At 38.9% G+C, this 13,599-nt stretch overlaps 1 pseudogene; it reads left to right on the forward strand.

The window, feature by feature from the left end:
* Window positions 1–1,337: 1,337 nt before the first annotated feature.
* LOC147451890 (uncharacterized) lies at window positions 1,338–2,269 on the forward strand (annotated as a pseudogene).
* The last annotated feature ends 11,330 nt before the right edge of the window (window positions 2,270–13,599 follow it).

A 13,599-nucleotide genomic window follows, 5' to 3' on the forward strand; every position in this document is an offset into this window, starting at 1 on the left:
GGGGGACCGGCTCCATGCAAATCCGGTCCTCAATTGTTGTCTTTAATAGCTTAATTTCTCTCTCTTTTGAAAGTATTGTTCATGCTATCTAACTAGGTGTTATGCTTTTTGTTGCTCTCTCCACCCAAACACTCTTGTAATTCTCATTAGGAATATATTCTAATGAAATGCCCACTATGTTCATGCTAATTTCCGCTACACACAAGTTCTTAGGCCATTAAATGTTACAGGGGGTATACAAATTTTTGTATGTTGTTGCAAACTCTACTTCCAATGAAACAAACAAGACCTTTCTTTCCTTGCCATCACTTTGTTCGGGCCTCCAATGTATACAGTCCTTATCGCATGCCAATTTTCTTGAGCTTCATCAGTCATGAACCCTTTGAATTCAAGTTTGTTGTATCCTTCCTTTTTCATCACTTTATTTAGAAGGCTCCAAACTAATGTTTGTGCTTGTGTATCCTCTACTTTGATATCCCCAATAGCAATAGTTTGCAACTCTTGGACAAAAGCATTGTAAACATGGCAGGCCATTACATCGTCCAATCACTCATTCTTTTCACAAAATCAAAGCATAACCATGAATTTCCAAGTTCTCCTATTGGTCTCGTTTTGTTAACAAGTTCTACACCATTTCCAAGCCCCTGTGTGGACATTTTAAATATATGACATTTATCAAATCCTGAGAAGTCCAGCTGCCCACGAAAGGCCATTCTCTGATAGAAGCTGAACTACAATCCTCTTTTTAACTTGAAAATTCCATCATAATCTCCCATTGCTACCTCTATGAGAGCCTCCTTTGTCCATCGTGATAATCTTCTCTTGTCTAGCAAAGGTGCCAGCTTTGCTAACAAATCACTCAGATTCTTATCTAAAATTCTCTTTCCTTTTGAATGGTCTCCAATGCCTTGTTTTTAATGGTAGGAAAAGTGAAAAAAAGGATTATGAGTCGGTTTGTAACAAGATATCTCCAAATTTACCAAAGAATGAGTATTTGAGGGAAACTATTGCAACACAAAAAAGTGTGATAAAGACTTACAATAGAAAAATGACACAGGTTAGTTTTGATAAAGTGTGATAAAAACTTATAATAGGAAAATGACACGAGTGAGTTTTGAAGTTTTAAACTTGATAAGAATGCGTTTCTCAATTTATTGGAATGTTTGTTTTTTTTAATTGTAGAATCTCATAGTGGTTAATTCTGCTAATGGAAAGGAATGGTTTGAAATATTGTGGAAGCTTTCTTTTGGAGATGAGAGATTCAAAATTTCTATTGAAAGTTGTACTCCATTTCATCCACCTCATGTTCAATTGAGCTAAAATTGAGGATGCTAAAAATGTTGGGCCAAGATGATTTTTTTTTCAAAGCTACAGTATGCCACTTGGGGACCATCAATACATTTCTTAGCTGGCCAAAGAGGTATGGATGGATCAACTTTTAGAAGATGCCACTAGACTTTTGCAACAATTCTTGGATTCTACTATGGGAGCTAATAAACTATTTTATGACTTTCAAAAAGAGATGAATGTAGGAACCACTCCAAGTAAGCATGTAGATTTGAATAACTCTTCATGTCAATTGGTCTATAGGTATGTTTTACTTGTCTAAGCTTCACTAAGTGATGCTTGTTGAGATCTTGATTGGTAGGTGTCACTTGTAGGTTTTTGATGCACCTTTGGTTTACAAAAAAGATACAATGCTTGCCAAAAATTTGCAAAGCTTGGACAATCATCTCTCCACCCACGTATTGTATGTTTACATTGACCATATCTAGGGAGAATGGCTCACTTGATGGAGCCATCTTGGTGGATGCTTGGGAGCGTAAGCACTATCCTTGGTGGCTTGACATGAAAAAAAGAGAGTATTTGGAAGAGGAGTAAGAGGCATATCCTAAACATATTAAAGGGGAATGCAAATCAAATTTTGAGTCTATGGAAGAAATGACTCATGATAAAAGGAAAATGGTATATGAGGAATTAAAAGCACTCAAGGACAAAGAGGATCAATATGCTCAAACTGTAAGAAAGAAGGGTGGTCGTTCACCATCCAGAAGCAAAGTAGGAAGTTCTGTGAATGGTGAGTTCCCAACTATTCGAGAAAGATGATGACTAAGTTCTATTATATCTATCTATGCTTTGAGCATGCATATGTTACATATTGTGTTGTGTGATTTTTAGTAATTAACAATTTATGTTAAAATGTGTAATTGCTTTTTTGTGTAAACATGAAATGTTTGGTTGGTGGAAGCATTTCCACAAAGAAGACTAGCAAGGGCTCAACAATCGACATCTCACTTGCTAATTTTCATTCATTTGATAACAGAACTTCATTGAAAGAAGTAAAAGTATGGAACTACAATTTTATTGTGCTAGGAAAAGTGTCCATAAAAGGGAACTTCAACGAGGGTTTTGCAGTGATGCATGAGTTTTATATAAGCGTAGGAAGGGATGGAAAAATGAAAAATTCTAAACCATGTGCTTGGAGTGTGGATTTAAGTGTGATAGATCTTCCTACAGGTTTCTTTCAAACCTCCACTCGATGTTATTGTTTCTTTTTTTTTTCATGCCTATAAAAATTAAGATAACTTTTAGGTGACAACATTATTGGATTTGATGGCTGACCTACTTGGAATGCATTGTCTGAGGATCATGTCAAGTGCTCTTTTTTGGTGGCAATCACAATGGTGGATGACATGGGGTGGATATTAGTAATTTTCCCACTTTCATCCATTGCTTTGGTGGAGCGTAGGAGTTCACTTGCAAGCTTAGTGGTGGGATTGAGATGGATCTTAGATTGCTCGGAGCCATACATGAAATCTACAAAGTATAGTCATCCATTCAAGGTATGCTATTTTCTCATTTCATTATACACAAAAGCATTACATATGTATGGTAGGTGTTGAGGAATTTCAAGACGATTGTCATTGTCTTGTTTGGGTGACCACATTTCTTGTATTGGCATTGCATAAAATTGGAATGCCACCCTCTTTCAATATGGAAAGAGGAAATAAGGTGAATTGACATCTACAATTTCTAATTTATGCACTCTTTGAATAACTAAATTTCATTTGAGCACTAACATCTCAAAGGTGGGAAATGTGCTCCAACAAGATCTCTCTTTGGAGATTGTTGGTCATTACATGCCTTTGTCCATCAAGAGCACGATGTGAAGGGAAGAGTGGAGGATGGAGGGGTGTTCTTGAGAGGAGTGAATCTCATATGTTACTCATTTTAGAAGCATTGTGTCCCTGGAGATTGGTGGAGGCAAATGACCTATGTTGAAGGCTGCCATGCACACATGACGTCCTTGTTTGCTCATTGATAATGATGGACAGATATGTAAAAGATATCTTACTCCTTTGGTTACAAGTTTTTATGGCAATATGGGTGGAGTAAATATGCATGAAAGTGGAACTTTTACTAGTGATGATGATGATGATTTTGTTCTTAGTAAGTGACATTTTTTGTGTGCCCTTGAGATAGCATGAACTTTTTGTGTGAGAATTGTTTTTTTTGCTTTATCAAATCATAGTGAGTTTCCTTGTTATGCAGAGAGTATGGCAAGGTGTATGATATCAAGTTCATTTGATGGCCATTTACCAATACATCGACAACTTGCCAAGCAATGCATATACATCGATGATGAGGTGGACATTGCTTAGTTGCTTATTAGATGAGAAGGAAATATGGATATTTTTTGTTCCATCCATGTGAACTTTATTGGGTTTTGTTCTAAGTAGACTTATTTGGATTTTGCGAATAATGTTTTGGTGTGTCTTTGTACCTGTGATTTGGTAAACAAACTCAATTTGCTTATGCCTTAAGTGAATTGCACGATAAAAAAAGATTCTTCGTGATTTGACATAATGATGAGAAGGATATAGGAATATCTATTTCTATGTCCATGTAGACTTATTTGATGTTCTATCCATATGGACTTTTTTATCAACATGATTTTTTTTGGATTTTTCAATTATGACATTGTACTTCAGTTATCACTTATGCTTGAAGTGGATTGCACAATAAAATGAGATTTCTTTTGGTTTGACATTATGGGTGCACTATTGATTGTTTAATGGGTTGTTTGTTGCTTCATTATTATGCTTAAACTCAATGCGCGCGCGTGTGTGTGTGTGTGTATGATTTTGCTAACTTTTTGAATATGATGTGGGTGCACCATTTAGATGTTAGCCTAATATATTTCTCTATGAAATACTCTTAGAAAAGAAATTATATTCTCTCTCTTTTCCCATTCCTTGCTCATATCGCTCATACATTTTTGCTTGCCAGATTCATACGTTCCCTAGACACTACCTAATCCCTTGAGGTTGTGTCAAGGACGACCTAGTCTAGGAGGGGGGGAAATGTTAGCACATTGATAACATCGGGAGCCTGCATGCAGCCTTTGATGTAAATTTTTATGTAATTTTTCACTATTTCGATCATTCTAGACACCCATAGCCCTAAAGCACCAACTGATGTTGAGGATGAATTGCCGATTATGCATTTGTTTGGAGAAAAGTTTGGAGAAGATGTAATAGCTATAGAAAATATTCAAAGGGACAAAACCACTATGAATCTGACATGGTATGAGGAGATGATATTCTTTTGGTAAGAAGGCATCATGCCATCCCACAACTATGGATCCAAGAAAGAGGGTGGCATTGAACAGTAACAAGTTTGAAATTTTATTGGGCCAGCTATATTACAAAGATCTATGGGGAGTGCTATTGTAGTGTGTGCTTAAACTGGAACAAGGAATAGTCAAGGAAGATCATGAAGGCATTGGTGGCACACATTTGTTTGAGCCACTAAAAGCAAAGAAAGTGTTCCAACTGGGCTTTGGTGGCATACAATCCATGTGGATGCGATCAAATATTTAGTTCAATGAGATGTATATCAAAGAATCTGTTAGTCAGTAAATAAGGTTAGATTACTATTTAATCCAATAGCACCATTTGAACCATTTTCAAAATGGGGTTTGGACTTTATTATTCCAATCAAACCTACGATAAAATAGTCAAAATGTAGATGCATTTTGACTTGTATGGATTACTATACAAAATGGATAGAAGCTTGGGTATTAAAAGAAGATAATGCAGTTTCAGTTGTAGACTGTCTTTGTTGGGATGTGTTCCCCAAGTTTGGTTTGCCAATGGAGCTTGTCGATGATTGGGACACACATTTTTTGAATAAAGGGATTTCGGAGTTTCTCCAAAATTTTCAGATTATGCACAAAAAATTACCCCTTATTCTCTGCAAGAGAATGGATTGGCAAAATGTAGTAATAAGGTGATCATGCAGATGTTGACAATGTTAGTTACAAAATGGGATGATTGGGATTTAAAGCTCCCTACAGCACCTTGGACATATTGCATGTCATTTAAAGTTGCTACGAGGTGTACTCCCTTTAAGTTGGAAATTGGAATAGAAGTAATTTCCCCTTTGGAATTTTTGGTTCCCAACACAAGCGGATTGCGGTGTCTAAAAGAATGTTATCAGTGCATTTGATGGTCTATTAGATGGATCAATTGCTGAAGTTGGAAGAGGATAGATATACTAGTTTTATGTTGATGAGAGAGCTATAGGTGAGAAAGAAGAAATAGATGGATAGATGTATGCAGTTAAGATATTCAAAGAAGGCAATCTTGTCTTGATATTCAATTATTGGCAAGGGAAATATAAAGGAAAGTTGAAATTACAGTGGATAGGACCCTATGGTGTTCGTGAAAGTGCAAGGGAAAATGCGTTCTTTTTGTGGAACATGGACGAGACAATGGTTCCAAGTTCGGTCAATGGCTTCAAATTGTGGCATTACCTTGGGACAGTGCCCATTCATCATGATGAGGATATTGAGACAACATGTCAAATCTCAATAATTACATTAATAACTATGATGTAGGATTATGAACATGGTATAAAGTCTTGTGTGGAGTACTTGAGGCATGATGAGGAGGATCTTGTAATGAGTGGGTTAATTGTGACAAGATATGGCGGTTCATTGATTGTCACACATGTGAACCCGAGACCATATGCATGGTGTTCGAGTTTGGACATGCAAAAGGGTTACTATATAAGTGCAACGTTTACCTCGGTCCTACTTTTACTTACCATTTTCTCCTCTACTTCCTCCTCATACACTTCACTTAATTTTTCTCACCTCTTTTCATTGCCAAGCTTTGCACAGTCTGTTGATTTCTTTGGAAAAGCTTTCAACTTTGAGAGGGATGGCACCAATTGTGGGCTATGTGAGCACAAAGGATCTTACTCCGCTCAACCACCAAATCACTAAGGCAATGAAGGTGTGGTTGGAGTGCAGAGCATTTCTTGTGTACACGCTCATCGATTGGGCATAGGTACAACCTCATCCTCACACCCTATTAATACTATAAGAGTTAGCTACAAAGGATAACCATGACATTTTTCACATCCATGGCTAACCTAGGCAGCTGACTACACAATTGGTGCAAGAAAGATGTCACCTTCCCTACACAAGTGTTACAATTTTGACAAAAAAACGACCATGCAGGATATAGTAGCAGCATATGGTACTCTAACTAGTAATGAGTTTAAATTTCATGGTTGTGTGGATGCAAAAGTGCAAGAATTTATTCATTGGGTACCGAAAGATGTTTGGTTGATGGACAAGGCTTACAAGATTTACTAGGCTAAAGCAATGATTCAACAATTGTTCACTAAATCCAAGAGGGTAGTTAGCACTATGCATAGAGAGCATGCAATTAATACCAAAGTGGGGCAAAATTTGTTGCTTCTTTTTTTGGAGCTAGGCTTTGAAGGGCCTACCGTTTGGGTTTTCACTCCTACCACTCCGCATGTGCCCTTACCCCTTGTTGATGTGTCGATGACATCAATGTTGCTCACTTTGGGACTCAAAGATTTCATCTAGCTCAAAGCAACTGGCACAGCCCCAAGTTCTATTGCTACCCCAAGTACTTTGATTTTTATTGTCTCGAAGACAGTGGTATCTTCCAATGTAAAGGATGGGGTGCAGTAGCCTCTGTTGAAAAAATGGAAACTGGAGATGCTAGAGAGGAGGTTGCAGGCATTATCATCAAGCCAATCCATCGTAACTTCTACTGGTCATACTACAAATGTAGGTCAAATGGTGTTGGTACCCATTTTTGTTCCATCATTGACCCCTTGGTGACAATGCCAGTTACAATAAGACCTGTGCAAACTTTTGTTATTGTAGTGTTGACCCATTCAGCATCATGACTTATACCTTGTCAAACTACAGATGCAGGTTGGATGGTGTTGGTACCCGTTTTTGTTCTAGCATCGACTCCTTCGGTGACAATGCCAGTTACGATATGACCTGTGCAAAAATTTTCTATTTTGGTGTCAACCCATACAACATCATGGAAAGGAGCAATAAGTCAAGGAGGAGTACCAAACACTAGAGTGGCTACTTTTTTCTCAAAGTCAAGCTAGTTAGCCTCTCTTTCTTGTAGCAATACGTAGTATCCATGGTTGAAGACATGATACCAGTAGTAGGAGCAACATGTTGCATATTTCCTTTAATTTATGTAGTAATTCAATCTCCATTGGCATGAGCAAAGACAGTAGCTGCAAGTTATTTCGTGCCAGCAACAATAGATTTTTGATTTGAAAGCCTAGAACCAGTCCTTAATCAATAGGATTGCTGAACTAGAAGGACATTTACATCAAGCTAACATGCAAGCACTATCCACAAAGCAAAGGGAAGAGCAAGCCTAGGCGTTAGGTCCATGAGGCAATAGAGGTCATCCACTTTGGCCGAGGAGCACAAGTGAAGTTTGCACAAAGTGCCTCCGAGGAGCTGACTCATTATCGGGTGGACTATTATTTGAAAATGGCATACTGTTACCATACATAAGTGGTATGATGTGTGTGAACACATCACTACCACTTATGTGAACAAACTAAAGATTTTCGGGGAATTTTTCCCTCACTAGGAGGTTTTTTTTGCCGTGCATTGTATATACGACCATCACTCTAGAGTTAACTTATCTTTCATTGTGCACTAAGCAATGCTACTCTATGTTGCATGCCTTGAGCTTCCTTATCATTTCCAAGCTGTGTGTGTTTCCATACAACCCTATTTCCAACAATTGGTATCAGAGTAGGTTGTGTCCTCTCGGGCTTAGTCACCAGCAAACGGCCGCTCACTTTCTCAAATTTTGATTCGGGCTCATTTTGGCCTCCATTTCCACTACAAGCAGTACTACGCATGCAATTTCATCCTTTTGTGCAGAATTTTGATCTGTGCCATTTTTTACACAACAATTCCCTTATAGTCTTCTATGGGTTGTGCTACATAGCACATGTTGGTCTTGCTTTCTTTCTCCTCTTTTTGGCTAGTTTTCACATCAAGTGTGCGCACTCGCCATGGCTGATAACAACACAGATGTGTTCAAGATGTTTGCTATTGAGGATAAATTGGATGGGGACAATTACCCAATGTGGGCTTACATAATACAACATGTTCTTGTGTCAAAGGGAAATTAGAATGTTGTGCAAGGCATTGATCTACGGCCTAGTTCTTAGGATATAGGTGATATTGAGGATATTGCAGGTTTTGTAGTAGGGTTGTAGGTGCTAGAGTTATTTTGCCTACGACTGAGAAATCTTGTTGGGATATTAGAGATGTGCAAAGTCATGCACTGATTTTGTTATCTGTGAAGCGCACTATTACTCTAAAGAGGCAAAAGATGATAAGAATAAAGAGGCTAGTTTCACTACAATTGCAACAATTGTAGAATATTCTATGAAAGGAGATTGTGATGATGATGTAGAAACAGAATGGAATTTTAGTGCAGAGTACACTTATGATTCTTCTGTCCACAATGCATGTATGTCGATTGTTGTAGATTTTCATGCGTGGTACTTTGATAGTGGTGCACCTCTCATCATGACTTGTTTACCTCTCTCAAGAATGTCTCTCATGGGAATACAGTCACTTGTGCTAACAATGCCACTTAGCCACTCAAGGGAGTTAAACAGATTGTGTTGACTACTACGAATGGCAGTTCTTTCACACTTTTTGATGCACTTTATGTACCTTGGTTAAAAAAGAACCTTTTGTTTGTATTTGCACTTGCTAGACTTGATCTTGTTGTCAAATTTGTGGATGACAATACATGATCTTACTTTTGGTGATGAAATTATTGCATTTGGCATTTTATGCCGTGGGCTATATAAGTTCACTTTGTATGACAAGTGTGGGCTAAATTTTGCAAATGCATTTGTGGATTCAAAGTCTATTTCAGATGCAAAAGCATGCACATTTTGGGTATCTTTTTTCCACTTTACTGCGTTTGCAAAAAATCTGATATGGTTCCTTATTTGCCCCCTCTTGAAGCACCTGTGAAGCATCTCTATGAAGGCTGTATTTTGGATAAGATGCATCGTTCAAAGTTTCCGAAGGATGGTTGAATAAGGGCTACATGCATGTTGCAGCTTGTGCATAATGATGTTTGTAGGCCAATGCAAACTCCATCCTTGGGCAATTACCTTTACTTTGTGACTTTCATTCATGAATACTCTAGGCATGCATGGGTGTATTCGCTTATGTGCTTCAAGAAATTTTTGGCTATGGCTGAAAATGTCTCTAAATGTACTATGGGCACCCTCCATTCAAGTACATGTCTCATGCGTTTTAATGCATTTCTGGTTATGTGACAAAACACCAATATACTGTGCCATATTCACCTCAACAAAATGGTGTTGCTGAGAGGAAAAACAGGTCACTTACAAAAATGGCACGATGTATGGTCAAAAGTCAAGCTTTGCCACATTCTTTTTGGCTTGAGGCTATCATGTGGGCCGCTTATGTCCTTAACATGTGTCCTACAAAAGGTTTGCAGTCTATGACTCCTTATTAAGCATGGCATGATAAAAATCCATCTATTGATCACATGCATTTTTTTGGTTGTTTGGATTATGCTTTGGTGCCACAAATGCAACACAAAAAATTGGATGCTAAGGCTGTCAAATGCAATTTTGTTGGTTATAGTAATGAAAGAAAAGGCTACAAGTTGTACCATCTGCAAACAAAGCGTATCTTGTTTCACAGAATGTTGTGTTTGTGGAAGGTTTTGTTCAGTCTTTGTTGTCATGTACTAGAGACAGTAATGTAAGATCACATGACATTTATGGCAATTTTTTACCTCTTTTCAATTGTGGAAATTTGAATGTAAATTCTAATGAGGAAAATGTACAGCTCTTGGGTTTCAAAAAATGCTACGAATCAGCCTGTTTTACTGATGCATATGTACATGATGTACTTGATGTGGAAAGGGCTGAGAATGAGTAGGCTAGAGGTATGCCAAAATGGCTGGTGCATACTTTGTGTGACAGCAAATTGGATGCACGTTTTTCTAGTTGTACTTGTTCAGGTTCGCGCCATGCATCTTATGCATCAGATTGTTATGCCTTGGTTGTTTCTGGTTTATGTGACATTGAGGAGCCTTTGTCTTTTGATGAAGCACAAAATTTTGAGAATTGGATGGCTACCATGCAATCAAAATATGATGCACTTATAGAAAATGACACATGGACTTTATTTTATTTGCCTCTTTGCAAAAAGGCCATTGATACGAAGAGGGTTTACAAGTTGAAATGTAAGCCGGATGGTGAGAGTGATCGCTATAAGGCTCGACTTGTTGCAAAAGGTTATGCATAGAAGAAAAGCATAGATTATGAAGACACTTTTGCTCCCACTTTTTGTATGACTACTATACACTTTCTATGTCCATTGGTAGCTCATTTTGGATGGGATGTACATCAACCATATATTGGTACTGTTTTTTTGAATGGTGACATATTTGAGGAAGTTTATGTATCACAGCCTCATGGTTTGGTCAAGAAAGGACAAGAGGATATAGTGTGAAAATGTAAGAAGGCTTTGTGTGGGTTGAAGTAGTCTCCTTATGCTTAATATGAGAAAGTTGACAATCATTTAGTCAATCGAGGCTTTCGTAACAGTCTAACAGAGTGCACTTTGTATGTATAGCGTGAGGGTGCTATACTTCTCATTATTATTTTATATGTGTATGATTTGTTGATCATGGTCCAAATGAGACACACATTGCTAAGCTTAATACTAATTTGAATGTTGCTTTCAAGATGAAAGATTTGGGGTTGTTGCATCATTACGTGGGCATAAAGTTTAAATAGTGTGATGGTGGTATTGCCTTGTGTCAAATAAGATTCATAGAGACATTGCTACATATGTTTGGACTTGAGGACTACAAACCTATTGCTACCCCCATGGAAACAAGTTTGACGTTAAGTCTTCATGATGCTACTGATGTCACTCTTTACCAAACTGTTGTTGAATGCCTTATTTATGTATGCAATATGAGGCATGATATTAGGTTTGAAGTCTCATAGGTCAGCAAATTTATGCATGGACCAGGGTCTAGGCATTGGCAGGTTGTCAAGTGGATCTTTTGCTATTTTAGTGGAACTTTACATCTTGGTTGTTTATCCTAAGGGGGGATCATTGCCACCAGATCTACATGCTTTCTTGGACTCATATTGGGCTAAATGTTATGACACGCGAGTGTCCATGAGTGGTTTTTGTTTCATGCTTGACAATTCATGTATATCATGGTTGAGCAAGAAGCAACCAACTGTGGCCACTTATAGTTGTGAGGCTAGGTATAGGGCAGTATTCACAACTATGGCTGAGTGTATATGGTTTAGACGCCTTATGGATGATTTGGGTGTTGGACACAACAGTGGCAACATCATCCACACTATCAATTAGAGCGCATTGGCAGTTGCAAGGAGCCCAATTTTTCATGCTCTCACAAAGCAAATTGAGGTGCATTACCACCATGTCAAAGAGAGACTCTCAGCAAGAGAGATCAGCTTGGCTTATATGCCAACACAGGACAACCTTGCATATCTTTTCACAAAGGCATTATCTCGTGAGAAATTCGAAGCTTTTTGCAAATCTTTGGGCTTACTTTCCTTTCTGAATCGATCATGTCCTTAGGGCATGGAACTTTTTGATACTCTTTCCTACACAGAATTTGACTATGGCTTGCTTCAATTTTGACCAAAAAAACCCTTCTAAAACACCATGAAAACTTGTTACAATGTGGTTCCTTTGGCACGACCTCGATGAGCGCAACAAAACTTTGGCAGTCCTTGGCTTTGAAGACCTTTGTGTTTCTCTCCTCATAGAGAGATGCAAAAAAACCTCCTATTGGTGCCCTCGTTGGTCCCAAAGATGTCCAAAAATTCCTCCTCTGAGTGCTCCTCTGAGCCTCCTACAAGCTCTATTGAGAACCCCTCAAATTGGCAAAAAACTGGCCCTCTATGGGCGTGTGAGCCACCGCTCTATTTTTATTGACCCTTTTTCTATTTTTGACTTGCTCTTTGCATGTGAAGGTTCTCTTGCTATTCTCGACTTTGCCTTGAGGCCCAAACCACTGTGAGAGCAACCCCTCAGTAGGAGCGTGGACGGCGCCGTCGGCGCTTCTAAGTTTTCTTGTAAAAATAATTTTCCCCTTAGGACGTGTGACCGGCCTCTAGTGGGCATGCCATGTCACCAACCCACGGCACATTTGGATGCCACCATCAATGGCTATCACTACCCAAAACCTCCTCAAGCTCCACCCCTGGTGACAACCATAATAGCTGCGTGTGCGGAGCAGCACCACCGCCTCGCAGGCTCATCATTGTATCCATGGAGCTCTAAGCTCTCTCCACCACGTTGTCTTATGACCAGAGAGCCATCCACTATATCTACCATCATCTCCTTGTAAAAACACCCCATGTGGGTTTATTGAAGCTTCTATGTGGCAAGCCCTCATTACTTTCCCTTGAGGGCTTCCCTTTGAGCTTCAAAAAAAACACAAAAACTCTTTTTTTCCCCACACTTTAGAGTGCTACCATCTGCTGCTCACATCTGTTGTGAATGGACCGTAAAGACCATTCAAAACTCATATTAGCCGACTTCAAAGTGTGCATACCTCACCATGTTTGGGACTTCTTCAAACCCTTCGACCAAGCCGTCCAAAACGGATAAGATTCAGCTGGCACCCCCGGCTCATAACCGTCACCAACTTCAACCTTCAGTATCTTGCATATCCGATTGGACATGTTGTCAAATCCTTTGGCCTTCATACACCACATAATTCTCATACAAATCTTGGAGAGGCTCCAAAAATCTCAGATGAAACACCGATCGAGGCTACCAAAACTTGCACAGACTAGTCCCCCGTGAAACTTCAAGTGGCAATATCTTGGCAGCCAAGACTCCGATTGCCAATATGAAAAGACCATTATGCTCCACAAGATGAGAACTTTAGGCTTATGAATTCACTTCATCTCTGACCATCTGTCTCCACCTGCCCTATCTGTTTAGGATCTGCAAACCATTCCAGCTTCAAACAACCATAACTTTCACACCGTAGCTCCGTTTGAGGAGCCATCTAGACTAACTTGCATAACATCTCAAGCTCCACACTCCAATGCAAAAAACCAAAACTTTTGGACACCTTCACCTTCCATCCCATCTAGACCATTTTAATGGCCTTCTCCATCAGACATACATTTCCGCTACCAGGTCCTTCACTCCTAATT

The sequence above is a fragment of the Adiantum capillus-veneris genome, chromosome 8 (genome assembly GCF_014529385.1).
Source record: "Adiantum capillus-veneris isolate H3 chromosome 8, ASM1452938v2, whole genome shotgun sequence".
NCBI lineage: Eukaryota > Viridiplantae > Streptophyta > Polypodiopsida > Polypodiales > Pteridaceae > Adiantum > Adiantum capillus-veneris.